This window comes from Zosterops lateralis (genome assembly GCF_965231275.1).
Source record: "Zosterops lateralis genome assembly, chromosome: 9".
NCBI lineage: Eukaryota > Metazoa > Chordata > Aves > Passeriformes > Zosteropidae > Zosterops > Zosterops lateralis.
In genome coordinates, this window is record NC_139769.1 from 18160320 (window position 1) to 18177861 (window position 17542).

Below are 17542 nucleotides of genomic sequence, written 5' to 3' on the forward strand. Positions count from 1 at the left end.
GGCACTTAGTTTGTCTGTTCAATACGAACTTTGTTCCTGCATGTCATGTTCAAGGGCTCCTTACAGGCATCAAAATTTCCTTTCTGTGCAGTCGCTGTACATGAAATGTTCTAGGACATCTTAACATCAGGCTTTGAGAATTCCAGCAAACAGCAGTAAGGTGGTGGCCTTACATACTGAAGTCGAATAAGGCAGCAAAAGCAGAATTATTTTAAACAGCAAAATGAGTAGAAGGAAGAATTTGTCTAATTCCAATCTAATCAATAGCTCTAAAGCACACATACATAAATTCGATTCCCTATATGATTTCTAGAAAACCTGAAACTTTTTGCAGAATTCTAAAAATTAAGAATTTTGATTAAAAGTGTTCTTGTATGTCTACTAGGCTGAATCAATTAGAAATATATTTTTGGCTATGAACAAGTAGTAGTTACTTAGGAACTACTCCCTGAGTAGTTCCTAACTACTCAGGGAGTAGTTAGGAACTACTGAGGAACTATTCCCTCTCCATAATTTATGTGCTGATGCCAACAGCTTTGGTTTGAGAGGGCTGGAGACCTGATGACAAAGCATTTTTGGATTCTTTCCTGTCTGGCCAGGAATTGAATTGCTGACTTTGAGAGTAGGTAGCAAAGCTAATTTTGCTGAGGTTTTAACTGAAGTAGTAGAGAGAGGAGACAGCTGTTTACAGCTGACTGATTGAAGATCATCTTTGGGAACAACACCCAAATCTTTGCAGAATAAAACCTTTCTTAATATATGCCAAATCTCCCAATTTCTACAGACAGAAACGCTAAGAATATTGAAATAAAATAGATGTTTTAAGGAAAAGTGTGAAAAAAGAATCTATTTTTTGTGTATAGGTGAAAAGTGAATTACAAAGGTCAATTAATTTTCATAGTTGTGAGATGGAAGTATTTAGATTTTTATATCTAACATAGCTGGAATGTACAGCAGGAATTTTGAGAAGTGTGCAATGCCTTCATTTCCATAATTCAGACGTTTTGTCATGACATGCGTGCAGTTAAATTAAACCATATAATCCATGTATTTTAAAAATAAATTATGATTACTCTAGAAAACTGTCATCCAACCTTCATATTTGCTGTGCTCTGCTGTTTCTCAATCAAGAATTTGGATAAATGGAATTTAAATTAATTAGGAAATACTTGGTCCAGGCTTGGACACATACACAATGAGCTTCCAGTGATTTCACAAGAAGGTGACTGTGTGCCTGTACAAATGGCCTGCTTATTTTGTGTTTGGGGCCTAGTAGTTCACAAGCAGCCAAGGCAAATTTCATTAAACGACACTGAAAACTAGCAATCTTTTCTATAGCAATAAATAATACATGAAAATGTAGCCTCAGGAGCTTAGGAAGGACTTATTGATGGTTCCCCTTATGAGTAATGCACAGACATATGGGATGTTGAGGAGACTGCTTATTGTTCAGAGCTGTGGCTTCAAACATTTTGCAGTCAAAGGCCATATGAAATGGCAAAAAATATTTTAATGAAGTATGTTGCTGGATATAGAAAAGTGGAAAATGTTGAAATAACTGCAGAAGAAATGGATATTGAAGAAATTTTAAAATCAAATTACCTCTAATCACTGTAGGGGACAACTTCCATGGGGATTTAACAAAATTCCCAATGAAGGCACAAGCACAGATATTGGTGTGTTTAACTCTGTTTGCTTTTGAAATCTCTGTACAGTAATTTTTATTTTTATTTACAGTATTTTTTTTTTATTTTCCAGATATTCCAGTGTCGCTAAACTCTCCATACACTTTGTCATATCAACATCTGCCTGGAAAAAAACAATTAATGTGAATATTTGGAGCATAGCAAGTGCTTAGAAGATTGCAACAAGCAGAGTAATTAGATAATTCTTGTCTATATATCTGTATCAGTGATGTCTATAGCTGCATTATTTCTATCCATCTGTCTCTATATAGACATAATTCAATGTGTTTTTACTGTAGGGATAACATCAAGAATGCAGTCTAAATAAATATATTAAGTGGAATTATTTCATTGTTTGTAATTGCATTATCACAAAATCGTAAGCTTGAAATATTTTGCTGGAGTATTTAACAGAAAGAAAACAAAAATCCAAATCCTCCTCCCACCTCTGCTTCCAGAAGCTGCCTTTTAACTGATGAGCTGTATAAATCTTCAGCAACATGGTGATTTTTGTTTCAGTACTTTCTCCAGGGATAAATCATTGATGAATTGGTTCTTACCAAAAAACCTAAATCCTGCTCATTTAAAGATAACAGTATCTTCCACTAAACCTGTCTCTATTCAGATATAAAAAGGCATTACCCTGCCAATAAAGAACTGACAACTTAATGAATCAACAATGAAACCTTAAGCCAGAGAGCTTTAAGGTGAGTAAGTCTGTTTTGATTATAATTTATTCACAGATCAATCTAAAGGTAATTGAGCATATTATGAACTAAAAAAGGTGCTTGTTTCCTAATGGCTAAAAGAGAGAATCCTCCACTTCAGATGGCTGCAATTTTTTATGGGCACACCAGCAAGCAGCCTAAGCAGTGGAACAGGATGGTGAACAGGGCAGTGCAAGAGGCATCAGATGACCCAGACTTTATTTCTAACTTGGAAACTGATCTGATCCTTACTCTGGGAAAATCCACGTATGTCTCCATGATGTAGTCATTGGTTGCATATTTAGGATCTCTCTGCTCCTAAGGGGCTGGATGCCATCTACTGTTAAAAGACACAGATTTCAGCTGGCACGGTGTATTGGGTTTGCATGGCAAGGTTTTGGTAGTGGTGGGCTACAGGGGTTTTGGGAGGGTCTTCTCCTGTGTCTGATTGAGCCAAGGGCAGCTGGCTCCAAGAGGGACCTGCTGTTGGCCAGGGCTGAGCCCATCAGGAATGGTGGGAGTGCCTCTGGGATAACATGAACACCTCACTAGCAAAAGGAATACGAGGAAAAATGTGGGGCTGCTGCCAGATGGAAAAAGGAACCTTGCAAAGGGTTGCAGAGGAGGCTGAGATACTGAACACTTTCTTTGTAGTCTTCACTTCCAAATCCAGCCCTCAGGAATCCTTGACCCAGGAAAGCAGGGAGAACATCTGGAGAAAAAAACACTTCTCCTTACTAAAGGAGGATTGGGTTAGAGATCATTTAGTCAAATTTGACATCCACAAGTCCATGGACTCTGATGGGATGCACTCACAAGTACTGAAGAACTGGCAGAGATTGTTGCCATCTTGATCATCTTTCAAAGGTCCTGGCAGTCAGGAGAGATGCCTGAGAACCAGGAGAAAGCAAATGTCACACCAGTCTTCAAAAATGACAAGGAGCACACAAGGAACAACCAGCTGGTCAGCCTCACCTCAAACCCTGGAAAGGTGATGGAATGGCTGATCCTGGAGGCCATCTCTAGGCAAGGGGAAGACAAGAAGGTCATCAGGACTAGTCAGCATGGATTCATCAAAGGAAAATCATGATTAGTCAACCGGATTGCCATGGCCCATAGGCCTTTTATTATATTTTCTGTCCCTTGTCCAGTGAGGAGGAGGGTGATAGAGCAGCTTTGCTGGGCACTTAACAGCCAGCCAGGGTCAGGTCACCATGAACAGTTAAATGTCATCATAAACCAAAAATAAGCAACAGCCTCCTACAGTACTCAGTGGATTTGAAGTGTATCCTAATGACATGGCAGTAAAAAGAACACTGGAACACAGTAATTTTAACTAAAGGATTATTGGGGAAAACTGGTCACAAGATAAAGGAAGAACTTAAATAATTCTAGGGATCACTGGCTAATGGACATTTTGGGTAGCAGTATCATTTAGTGATGAGGCAACATAGTTAAAAAATACTGTTTCTCTTGTGAATTTCCCACATTGAATGTAATTATCTCATTTCTTTTACACTTGAGTCTTGTCTCCAGACTAAGGTCTGAAGGTGTGTATGTGTTCATTCTCCAATGCCTCTTTTGCACTTTCAGCATGTAAACAATTTTAAGTGATACAATGTCCCTCATGAATCTGGAAATGAAACAGAAGCCAAATTGTCTTATTTAATGTACTTTATGTTTTTGAATTGTAAAGTATCTACTTGCACCTAGTAAAAATAGGTGATAACAAGAATAAAGACTGAAAAATACCTGACAAATGGAACTGCTTAGAGTACAAATTGCACTGCTGAAATATTCTGTACTGATTTCAGTAGAGATGCACCAAACAAAGGTCCACATATTTAATGGCTATGTAAACAGATGGATAATGGTCACAGCAAAACTTTGCCACATAGTGGCAAGCATTAGCATGTTTTAGAAATCAAGCGAGGTTACTCTTCTCTATGGCTTGTTTTTCTGAATAGATCTTTCTCTGAAATGTCTTAACCAACAGCTCTCCCTCAGAGGACAGGATAAAGGAGGAGAAAATACAAATTTTCTAAATGATTTGAAGGAAAAAGGTGATCGATGACCTTGGCAGAATCATAGAGTGGTTGAGATTGGAAAGGATGTCTTAAGGTCATCCAGTCCAACTCCCTGCTTAGAGTAGCATCAGCTACAGCTCGTTCCACCAATTTGTCTATGGGAGGCAGTGTTGAAAGCCTTGCTAAAGGTAACACCTACTGCCCTCTAATCTACCAAGCCAGTCATTTTCCCCTCCATAAATCCATGCTGACCACTCCTTTCCTATGAAGAACAGCTGATCTGTGGTTGGTTTTACTATCCTCCCCAAATGCCACTTTCTTCTGTAAATGAGCAGAAAAGCTGGGCTTCATCCCTTGGCTGCCTTGACCTCTGGGAAAGTTTCTCACTGGCTTCAGAAGACTGAGGAGACAAACAATAAGGCAGATAAAATCTAAGAGTGAAACACCTTGGGAGGCTATATAGCCAAGTGTCTACCTCAGACACAGTTAAAGGTGTGGAGATTGAAGACACGAATTAATAGCTTTGAGGAGAGTAAAACAGGTGAAGCAGGATCTCTGAATGTGGGAGCATGGTATGGAAAGGCAATCAGATAAGTGAAACATTAACATTTAAGTGAGGTAGACAGTTGCCCTGCCCAGGAGCTACAAGAACTTAAATCAGGTTTGTATAGGTAATTTCATATGTCCTCAATACAAAGGTATTAGTAATGTTTAACCTCCAATTGTTCATGGAAAACTATTTGTGGTGTATAAAGTTTTCCAGAGAAAGGAATTTCAATTTTAGTATCTTTTTCCCCCACTTGATTCTGAATCCTTATTTATTCTTTGTAAAGCCTGATGTGCTCAAAATTGATGCATATAATTGGATCCTTATGACATACTGCATGTATATGTAATACTTGCATATGCATATTTTACACTGTGCTACAATTTCCAAGCACTGGTCTGCCTCCATCCTCTTGCAACTTTACACAACAACAACAACAACAACAACAACAACAACAACAACAGAAAGATAACTATGAAGCTTCCTGAAACAGTATCTGCATCTGCTTTCTTCCTTGTTCTCAGAGAATACAGTGAAACATGACTCCAACACTTCCAGAGAGAAAGAAAACACAAGGTCCCAGTAACAAGAGCAGCACCATAATAACAGCAAAATCTTGTCACAATGTCAAGGTAGCTTGTGTTCCTTCTGGGAAAATAAAAAAAAAAACCCAAAACCCAACAATAACACTACCAGCTGAATTCTGTTCCTCTGAAGGTGGCAAGTAACACACATTTTCATATTCATAGATATATGGAGAGAATATTTTACACAATCTTTCCCCACGGGTAAACTGCTTAACTAATGAAAGCGATATGTGGCAATGGGGAAAGTGAAGTTGCAAATTCTTATTCTGTTAGACATTCTTTCAGGCATTCAAAGCTAAATCCTCCTGCATAGCTTCTTTTCTCTGTGTCAGTCCCATACATTGCATGGTCAGAGCCCAAGGCACTGAGGAGCCATCCAGCTGGTACTAGGGTTCACGTCAACACCTCCAGCAGTGAATTCTGCAAGAGGCCTCCCCACAGCAGGTAGGCAGAAGACATTTCACTCCATCAGTTTCCACCTGACAGAGAGTTTCTTGGGCCAACATCAATTGTTATAGCCCCTGGAGCTGCTACAGTTGCATTAGCAAGAAACCACAAGGACTTCGTTCCATGCGTTAAAGGGTTCCCGTGTCTCTCTTTCTTAGAATGGAGATATTTCTGGCATCAGTGCCTTTAATGATGTGGGAATGCCATGAAAATAAAGGACAGAACACAACAATTATTCAGAAAAAGATGAACTCTGCCTTTCAGTTGTTTTCATTTTTTTTTTTCTTGGAACTTTTATTTGCTTGGTAAACAGCACTGTCTCAGTAATGTGCAATTACTGCCCATATACTTGTTCTGTAACCTCTGCTGCCCACAGTGTGTGTGTATATACCATTGCATTTAGTTACTCAACTATTCTGCTTGCTCTTTAAATCATGATTATTTAAAGTGGGTGAGCTAACCCTCAGCCCTTCAGTAACTCTGAGACTAAACAGAACAACAATGTGTGTTCTAGGAAAACACACTGCAATGACCTCACCATGAGATATACAGTGCCATGCTTGAATGTGCAGATAAAAATATTATTAAAAATAACAATTATTTCTCCTTTTGTAATTTTTCTAACTCTGCCGTAATTTTCTCTTCTGGCTCCAAATCAAAAAATGAATTATTCTTCATGTTCTAACTCAAATGTTTGGTTTATATACACCAAATGAGGGAAAAGATTTTAGGATTATAGGCTTACAATAGTGCAGCAACAACTTACATTCTACAAATGTACTGAAGTAATGAAATATTCATCAATAAAACAAAAAAGAGTTAATATCTGAAGCAAGCTTAGACATTTACAATCAAAAGCCAGGATGACATAGATGATAAAGAAAATGCTACCTTCTGGAGTAAAGAAAGGAAGATACTGATACACATTACTGTGCTACTTCATGAACATCTGGCAGTCTGTCACTTAATAGACAACAACATCTTCTCTAAACAGAAGAGACTTGAATTCATCAGGGATTCCTGTAGTACAGTATGTGCTTAACTTAAGTACCTGCTTTCTGTGATTTCCATAGATTACCATATTCATGACACTGTGGAGTGAAAGCATTCTTCTCACTCTCTAACCAGAACATGGAAAAGAAATTAAAACATTGGCAGGCACTTTGTCTCCAGTTTGTTGGACACGTGAGGAAAGGACTTTCCACCCATTTATGCAGATGAAATTCTGTCAGCTAAGCAGCAGCATAAAGAAGATGTCAGCAGAATGGCTATTAACAAATATCTGTCAGGCAAGCAAATATAACTGTATTCAAATGTGTTTAGGCAACAGGAATCAGTATCAGTTGAGCCTTAGTGTTGGGAAAAAACTTTGTTTAAACAAGATTTTTTACTTTTACTGATACGTAAGTAAAAATAATCAGTGCAGTATTCACATTTTCATGTGTATCTATGTACCATTTGTACACATATCTATACACATATCTATTCAGTTTATCCACTTCTTATATCAATGCTGTAAATTACATGATGACATGGAAAATGCCATTGCTAGATACTTTTATCCACGTTCTCCAAGCTAGCTGGTAACCAAGCTGTTGAGACCAATGCTGAAATCATGTTTGTTTGGATGTAACCATTCTCTTCTGGGGCTACATGTACTGATGGGATTGACTCCAGCAATCCTAGAATTATGTGTTTTCTAGGCCCTTTCAAAGAAGACTCAGAGATGCCAGCTAGACTATTAAAAGGGAAGAATAAATCTTTTCTTAGAACTATGAGAAAGCATGGATATCCTTGCTGCTATAGTTGTTACCAACTGGCCTCTCAATCACAGATACTGCTGGCCCAGCAAGGGGAGCATTAAGCTGAGTTTGCTAATTCCACTTGTGCTAAATGAGCTGGGTCAGGGTACCAGGGGCAGCATAGCCCTGTTTCAGAACTGTGAGGGCCAAGGAAAGGTGCCTGTAGGACCAATTTGAATCTGTTCAAGAGCTCCTTGAGCAACTCAGCATTACCACAGGGCCCAAATTACCCCCATGGCCAAGAGGAGATGAAAAGAGCAGTATGTTTATCTGCCTTAGCTCTTCCAGTATCCAATCCAGCATCTCCCTGGAGGAAATACAGCCCCAGACACCCTGCCGTACTTACTCATAGATAGCCTCTGTGTGCACCACGGCCACAGAAAACATTCACATCCAACCAGCACTGTCCACCAAATTCATGCTCTCAGGGGAATGGGAGACTAAACAGAGAGGACAACCAGCAACCTCCTCTTCCAGACTCTGGGAGAAATTGAGATTCTGAAAGCCACTCTACAAGGCTTTCAGTACATTCAGTAAAATAACTACTGCTTCCCCTGTGCGCAAAGAAAGTGCATTTCCACCATTGCTGTATGTGTTTCAGCTGCAAATTTGCCTGTCAAGTACTTTCTGCTGGCAATCAAACCTTCCAAAAGAGGTAAGAGCTACACTTTTCCCATCTGCTGGATCCTTTGCAGATTTTTGTTTTGATTTTTGTTTATCCTGTCTTTTTGTTTTGATCTTTTTTTTTGCATGGAAGCTCCAGACTTATTACCAAATGTCTATACTGTAAACAGCATATAATTTAAATATATCTAGAAATGAACTCCACTTTTCCCTGGTAGACTACACACTGCATAACTATACATATATTATTGAACTATTAGATTACTTAAATGCAAACCACTGCTAATAATTCCTATCTAAGCCTTCTTCCACTTCAGATTCATTGTAATCCATCTCTTATGGCAGATGAACTACAACACTTATCCTCCTCCTGCACAGACTACAATACTTTCCCTCATTCATCTCTCACACATGTAATCCTTCCATCTCTACTTCACACAATCCTAATTTAAATGTAAAGTATTCAGTGCAGACAAAAGAGCTCTAGTCAACTCTTGCAGTTATGACCAAGGAGCCTACTGCTGCCTTTTAGTCTTCAAATTCAGTAACACAATGCTTTTCATCATCACCTCAATATCCTAAACTTGCTATATCTCATGCTAAGAGTCATAATACAAATAGTTCTGGCATTAATAGCAAGTACTTCCACCCTCAATAGTCAAAACTCTCACTTCAGTTGGTGAGAGGAAGGATAAGACAATGCTGAAAAATCTCCTATGAGGAGTTTGGCTATTCTGGTTTGATTAAGGCCTTTGAGTAGTTTTGAAAATGGGACAAAGCAACACATAAGAGATGAAATTAAAAAAAAAAAGAATATAGCTAGATGAAAAAATTGGAATAGTGCACTAAAGGAAAGTGATAATGATTTTTATAATTTCAAGCTATTAAGACTTTTAAACATATTTGAAAAGAAATAAGTAATGGCTAAACACTTTAAAATTAATATTACATCAAACTTAGGAATCAAATGTAAGTAATATATTACAAAAGAGAGCTACACTAAACTGATATAACTGCTTCTTATATCACCATCAAGTAGTGAGGAGACACCAATACGTAGGTACTAAAGTAGCAGACACTATATAAAAAACAAATGTATAAAACCAGAAGAGTCCTCATTAGACTCCAAGTCCCCCACAGTGCCTCTCTTGCATATTTATCTGTCTTTATAACAGCTAAAGTATCTAAAGTATCATTATATTCTGAATATGGCATTACAATGGTCATATATTCTAAAATGCTAATTTGATTAGATTTTCACTCAAGTCAATCAGAGGAAGAATTTGATTTTTAAAAATCTAACATGCAAATTGTTAGAAATACAGATTACAGTCATACATCACTGTACTTTTAAAAACTATCTTGTTTTAAATTACTGTAATAGCTTTAAAATGAGTTCTGATCATCTTGGTACTGCAAGACTTCACTGATTTGTATGCACAGTTAGGCTTGCAAGTATATGCATTCAGCTTGCCCTCTGCTATTAATTATAACCACAACCACATATTGCTTGAACAGGCCATTCCCTTTTTCACTGTTCATGTGCTCCTTACAGATAAACAAAGGAGATACATAAACTTTAGCTATCACTTTGCGTTGTGTACTCATTGTGGCTGTTCTCCAGGTCAAAAGGGCTGACATGGCACAAGAAACCCTATAAATGATACTTGCAAAGGAACTCCTGTTGTGATCCTGAAAATTATACTGACTGAGGCTGAGCCTCTGTGCACTGACCAGGGGAACCAGAACCATGCCCCACTGGCTGCCCACAGCCAACCCACCCTCCTTGGGCATGCAAACCTGACTTCGCCCTGGAGCTGCATGGCTCCCAGGAAAAGTGAAACAGAGAGCACAGTGGACATGCTGTGCTGCTTGAATAAACTGTCTTGTCTCCAGCCATTCCACACCCAGTTCCAGATAACATAACCACAGGATAACCTCTTCACATGTGAGTGATCCTGCAAGCCCTACGGAGTGTTGCTACTCAAAAACCTGCCATATTTAAAAACCTCATCGTCATTTAAATTGTAAAAAAAAAGAAAGAAAAATTTCTTCACATAATTCAACTTGTTAAAATTATGCCAGATATTTAAAGTGATTCAATCTACAGCTCAAAAACAAATCATCTGTGGCCATTTTGACCATTAAGACAGAGAGGGAAACAAAATTTTCTACTTAGTGCAGCTTCTCTACATTAATGCTGTCTACAACAGCAGTGCTGCTTTAAAGGTCACAGATGACATAATTTATGTTATTATAGATAATCCATGTCATCTGTCTGCCTGACTCTTTTTCTCTGTATTTTATAGAGGTGCTGTGTATTTCAATGGATAAAGCTCCAAGGAGAGCTTGTCTGAGCAGCTTCCAAAGGCAGGAGCAGTCACCACACAGGAGAGATTTTCTGCTTCTCTTCAGGAAGGCTGGGCGATCTCTTGCCTCCAGAGAACATGCATGAGCACAAGTCTGTTCCCAAATATCCAGTCCTTCTGTGCCCAGAGCAATCCAACAAGCCATGACACCACTGCAGGGCAAACTGCAATTTGCTGCAAGGTGATAGTGATAGCAGTGATGAGAAGTGGACTAGATTTTTGTTCCCGAGTTATTTGTATAAATGAACGGGGTCCAGGCTCCACTGCAGTTTGGTACTGGGACTTCCTGGGTGGTGCATCCTGACCACACCAACTACAGCAACTGCTCAGTTGTCCTGATTTTGTGTACAGCAGCCTGAACGACTCAGGGGTGTACATCTCAATCTCTCCCAGTTGCTGAGCCAGGCAGGTCACTACAGGTTATGGTTACTGAGGGGGTGCTAGTTCTGGCTTCATAAAATCCTTTCTAATAATTGATGGCCACTTTGAACTCATACAGTTTCCAGAATATAAGGATTAGAACATAAGGATTGATGTTTTCACCTGCATGTGTGACTCCAGTGTATCTGAGCTGGACTGCTCCTGCCCTGCTGGTGATGTACAAGCCTCCTTGGAGGGGCTGTGCCCCATATGTGCCTCACACCTCTGCCCTGCCTTGTGCAGTGTAATGGCCTCAATATTTAGATGCTGCAGTGCTGCACCGGGGGTATTTGTACAGCTCCTTTATGCAGGAAAAGACTTCAGCAAATTACAGCAGTTGTATTCATAGCATGCTTTTGTTTAGTAATCACCTCAAGAGACTGTACAGATCTGAAAAGTGTGGAAAGGTATTGTGAGATGGTTTATGAATCCCACTAATCTTCAAACTGACATTTTCAGGTGTGGGTCTATCCTGCATGGTTTTTACTTTTTAGGAGCTTGGTAATAGCCTTTAGGAGGTCAGCAATTATCCCAGTGCTCCAGGAGTCAAATGCAATTTCATCTCATTTTATTTCATTTTAGATTTATTGCCTTGGTCATTTCAAGCAGGTAGATGAGAATGTAATCATGATCAGCTACAGCTTTTGCTGTTTTGTTTCTGCACCTATACAGCTATGGCAGTGATCCCAGCCAGCTCCATTAGTTCTTGCTGATACTGTTGGCATTCTTCAACCACAGTTTTCATACCAAATTGCATTTTCTTCCACTGGTATCCACACTAAGGGGTGCTCAAAAGATACTGGGGTAGTTACAGTCTGTAATTCTTAAATCTAATATATATGCAAATATATTAATATTACATCAGAAACTGAAAAGACTTTTTTAAGATGGAAAGTGTATTACCACCTGCAGGTCTGTGTAATGCCTTGTTAAATTGCTAAAAGACTATGCATATGTACAGCTTCCCATCTTCTCTACAGCTGGCTGGCTGCCCATCTGACCTGTGGCTCTGGAAAACCTCAGCAATGAGACAAATGCTCTCCTTACTTCCACTTGCCTTAATGCTTTTTCTCTGGGTGCTGAGGACATTCTATCAATTAAGTGTCCTCCTGGCTGCACCAGGGTGTCCATTTCCAGCTTTTTTCTGTCTAGAAGACATCCCAGACCTTTAAAACACCATGTAAATACTTTGCTACAGGGGCTCTTAGAGCGTGCTGCCTAGTTCAGCTAAGTTTTCTGACTTTTTGTCTGTAACATTTATGAATTGTTTACCCCAGTTTCATCACATGCTTCTTTCATTCATTCACTTCATTTGGTTAAAAGCAGAGTATTTGTGAGTTATCTATACTTCCTGGTATTTTAATTTGTTCAGCTTTTTTTGGTAATCAACATTATCCTGCTGGTATTTTGATTGTTTCTATCATATACATTTTTGATTGTTTCTATGCTGTACGTTTTTGTCAGCAGTTTTAGACTCCCAGAAAATGCCAACAAAGTCTCTGTTGTCTAGTATTTACTGATATTTTAACTATCCAGCTGGCATTCAAACTCTTCCCTCCTTTAGTGCTGCTGCTCTCAGTTTAAAGTTCATGCTTCTGCAAACGGCACCAAAAGTTTATTTTTGCTCTTGTGTAGTGCATCAAAGCCAGATATGAGTAAAGTTATATTTTCTGAGTCATTTTGTTTTCCTGATGTGGTGAATTGTTTCCCTTTTGCTACTGCAAGCAAGCTTTGGCAAAACAATCTTCTTGCCAATACAAAAAAATCCCATATGTGACACAATTACCAGTCGATTTCTCTTCTCTGCTTTGTGCTAATGCATTTATGTTTGAACAAAATTTTTCCTTGTCTATGCAAACCTTTTCTGGGCAGTTATGGGCTTGTCTCTACTCCACTGGTGGCCTCAGCCCATGCCCAGGAGCCCTGCATTGCTGCTGTGCTGCTGCACAAGCTCTGCACTCATGGTTTAGTTCAGAGCAGAGCACACCTGTGATGTGAATCTCTTCTTTGTCCCCACACACTGCACCTCACTTCTGATGGCAGCGCAGCTGCAGAGAGCACAAACTGCATTTTGTTTTTGATGAAATGAAACCTGAGTATGTGCTCCAGGGATGAAGCTGAAATGAGCTCCAGCTGCTAATGGGCCTTCAGCCCATGAGAGCAGACAACAGCTAGAAGTCGGTAAGAAAACCTGGGATGCACATGGTGTGGACACCAGTCTGCAGCATCAACCATTTCACTCTGCAACCCTGTTTTCCTGTCTGGCCTGTTTGTCTGCACTACTCCTTAATGCAAACAGAACCTCTGGGGGCTCTCATTTTAATCACTGCAACTTTGTCCCACCTACAAACTGAATTCAGCCTCTGGGATGCAATGAACTCATGGGTTACCTGCTTTATATCATCAAGAAAGACAGGAACTTACCATTTTTTCAGACCACCCATACTTGGATAACACATTTATACTAGTCACACCATACAAAAATATGTATATTGTAATCACACATTTATATCATTACATCACATCCTATTATATCTTAGACATTTCTTGAGATTTTCTAAAATTTCTAACTAGTTTTCTTGATTTTGGAGCCTCAGGCTGTTAGAACTCTTTTTCTGAGTGAAATTTTCAGTAAGATATAATAGAGCTCATTTCTGTGTCCATCTGTCCATCTTTCATGCCCAGTCACATACTGCCATTACTTGTCATTTTTTTCCCTTCAGAGTTTTTTGCGAGACACTCTCTATATCCACAGTAGTAAATCAGTGTGTGGGAATGTTCCTGGGCACAAGGATGTTTTCATCTATCCTAACAAAGCATTACAGCATTTTTTGCCTGCTTTTGGCCTATGCTGACTATCAGTGTCCCAGGCAATTCCTGGAGAGGCTTTGGAAGTCGGCATGCTCCAGGAGCCATTCCCAGCAGGCAGTCTGCCTGCAGCCAACCTGCTTTGGAGACTAACAGCTTCTGATCATCGGCACAGGCTGCTTGGTGCCAGCTGGCCTGAGCACCTAGGAATATTCCCGGGTACATTTAATTTGGAAGTACAGACATTTCTCTCCTTTCTGAAGTTAGGTGCCTATAGGAATCTAATCACTTCTGATGTCAGTGCCCAGGCAGAATGAGGTAGAACAGTGTAACATCCAACTAGTTTCAAAAAATGCTATTCTCTGTCATAAGGGATTTCCTGGAACTAGAGACAAAGCTTAATGCTAATCATAAAAGGTGTGTCATGGTATGGAGTTATTTATCTCAGGTATCACTGCAATTTTTAACATTTAAGAACACCTCTTTTTTCTTTTTTTTTTTTTTTTCTTTCCCCCAAAATAGGAGAAGTACAATTACAGCTTAAAAAACCCCCAAAAATGAACAATTTTGCAACATGAGACAAAGAATGAGCTGTATCTTCAACCTAAATCAAGTTCCTGCACCAGGAATAAATGGTTTGTCCATTCTATGGTTACTTTACACCACACAGGGTTCCTTTCAAACTCTTTAAAATGCTGTTGTAGTCTTAATTCAGAAGCAAAGAAATCTCAGGATGCTATAGAGTTTTCTTTTTGGCATTTTACTGATATTAGGGACACTTACACTGATGCCGGTAGAGACAGATCATAAAATCATATTATTTTGATTTAATGCTCCTTTCTAAGTGAAATAACAGCTTAAAAAAATTACTGTTGATGATTGCTTCTAGCTTCTTTAATATAAGTTGCTATCAATTGTTCATCTCTTAAGAAAACTTTGGTTTAAAATCTTTAAACATTTCCCAATCAGAAATGAGTAGATTTGAGGGATCCACTGACTTATTTTTTGTAACAATGAAACTGATTTATTTCAAATACTTGACAGGCAGGTCCCAATGACACTACTGAGAGTATGGATCATATTTAAAGACCAGCCTAGGCACTGGTTTCCCTTTTCAAGAATGAGAAACACCCTGAGAATTATAATGTCTTATGTTTTTCTGAAAATAATGCAAACTGAATATTCACAGACTGAGTCTTGGGTACAGAACTGTGAGCTCATTTTTATTTCCTTTCAGTATTTAATTAGGCTCCTTGAGCCTGCTTCTAAGTGTCTCTGTTTCTGTTCCAGAGGAAAAAAGAAACCAGATAAAATGGACACTTGTTTCACATTGTTACCTTCCCTTGCAAAGGTTTCATGCCACCTTCATCATTAAAATATCCCAGCAGTCTCTCTTTACTGATGAACTCCACCTATCTTGCACATCTCACCTGCTCTCTCATTCTCCTTCTTTGGGTATGGGACAAGCTGCTTGGCTTTGGTTAAGATTTTAATAATTTCCTTCCTGTAAAAACAAAAGCAAGTAGCAACAACAGATACACTTGTGCACAGAGAAGGTAAAGCTGGAAAAGTGCCTTTTACTGCCAGGGGGAAAGGCAGAGGCACTACCTGAGTCCGAGGTCCCGTGAGAGCTTGTTCCAGAGCTGTGTAGGTGCCCCTAAGCCAACCCAGCCACCTTACACAGCACTGGTATAGGAAGTGTACTGCTGAAAGTCCAGCAGGCCAAGGAGTGAATGCAGGGACTCATGGAGTGTAGGCTCTCCTGGGGTTTCAGCACAGAAGGTACAAAGGATCTTTTCACTGACAGTGCTGAAGGAAAGAGCCAAGCACTGTTTGCTGTTCTGTGCCTGGATGGCTCATCTGGGGCTTCCACACCACCATCACCACCAGTCCTCATTGCCAGAACATGCAGGGAGCCAGGAGAAAAGAAAAAAAAAAAAAAACAAAAAAAAAAAAACAAAAAGAATTAAAAAATGGAGGCAACAAAGGAGGTCAGTGCTTCACCTGAGATAGAAGATAGATCTTTCCTTCAGTAAGTGCTGACTGAACTTTACAGCTGAACTGCTCTGCTGGAAAAGGCTGGAAATCCAGCCTAGAAAATGGAGGTAGTATGGCCTGGTGTGCTCACACCAACTTGAGTCCCTAAGCAGACATGCTGCAGCATTTTAAACCAGCTGAAGTCTTCCAGAAGATAATTACAACTGCTGCTACTTCATACTTTCCATTTTACTTCATACTTTTACCTCTTAGTAGAAGGTAAATCACAGTAATAATAAATCCTTCTACAGAAATGCAAAGCAGAACTAAGAATGAAATTGATGTTGCATTTTAATTTACCACTTTCATTGCTGTTAATTTATACACAAACACTCTGCCGTAATTTCCCCCTGGAAAATAATCCAATTCCTTTCAAGCATCCCCCATGAAGACCAGATACAGACACTGAGTTTCATGCTGTATTTTAGTATGCCTTATAAGATTTCCTATTTTTTTTCAAGTTGGATAGAAGAACATGCTCCTGTAGCAAGACAAAGCAAAGCAAAGCAAAGCACATTTCAACCCTTATTTGAAGTTTCTGATTGCTGTGATAAGGGTTGACGAATAATTTAAGATACCTCAGCTATAATAAATCACAGTAAAAATTTCCAACGGCCTTAAAAAAAGTCTTACTGTTCTTATGCATATAAAGCCATCTGGGGCACAAACAAAGTCGAACTTTCTGGCTGAGCTCACTTCACAACTCACAGCTTGGTTCCAGTGTAGATCACTCACTAAGCCACATATTATCTTCAAAAAATTCCTCAAGAACTTAAGCCCAGATAAACACCACAACCTAAAATTTTCATGGCTATTCTGCCTGTCACACACAGTGGCCAGGACCCGGCCATGAGGATTATCAGGTCCCCCCACTGCAGGGTTCATGCTTTGGGGCAGAGTTTATGCTGCAGAGCATCTCCCAGATGGGCACGGGGTGGCAAGTGGGGCATGGAGGGCCAGGAACAGCCACTGTGGAGCTATTGTGGCAGAGAAAACCTGGAAATATTTTGAACTTCTTTGCAATCACTTCTTAGAAAGTGAGAGACCATGGGAAAAGCTCAAATGTCTCAAACTCCAGCTGATTTTGGAGTGGAAAAACCCCTGCAAACTAGAATGAGAACTGTACATTTCAGAAACTCCTGCCTGTGAGAATGTCAGTAAGCTTTGGTACTCACTGAGGCAGCAGACTTCCCCACTGTCCTCCTTTGCCTTCAAGATGACCATTTGGTATATTATACAAAGACAGCAGCACTACTGAGGCACAGTTGTGTTGTATTCTCTGCCAGGTTTTCAGAGAAGGTGGACACATTTGGGGTGTTACTGATTTCAGATTAAACAAAGTATTTGCAGTTTGCTCACCATCATTATTGTACTATTGCCTTCATTTCAATGCTACTTAATTACTTAACATTTGAATTTATATGAGCAAACCATTTCATCTCTGATCTAGAAATATCTCCCTAAAATCAAGTGAAACATTTT

General features: G+C 39.4%; 1 protein-coding gene and 1 long non-coding RNA gene across 4 annotated transcripts in view; both read right to left on the minus strand.

Annotated features, from left to right (window-relative positions):
- The window catches only part of DPYD (dihydropyrimidine dehydrogenase), a 333817-nt gene that overhangs the window by 15421 nt on the left and 300854 nt on the right, over nt 1-17542 (minus strand). The gene's annotated exons all lie outside the window — the stretch shown is intronic.
- Nucleotides 1588-15524, minus strand: LOC310913041. The gene is made up of 4 exons (XR_014590759.1): nt 15454-15524; nt 3368-3447; nt 3209-3282; nt 1588-1809 (listed from the first exon to the last, which is right to left on the minus strand). It is a non-coding gene; the product is annotated as an uncharacterized lncRNA (long non-coding RNA).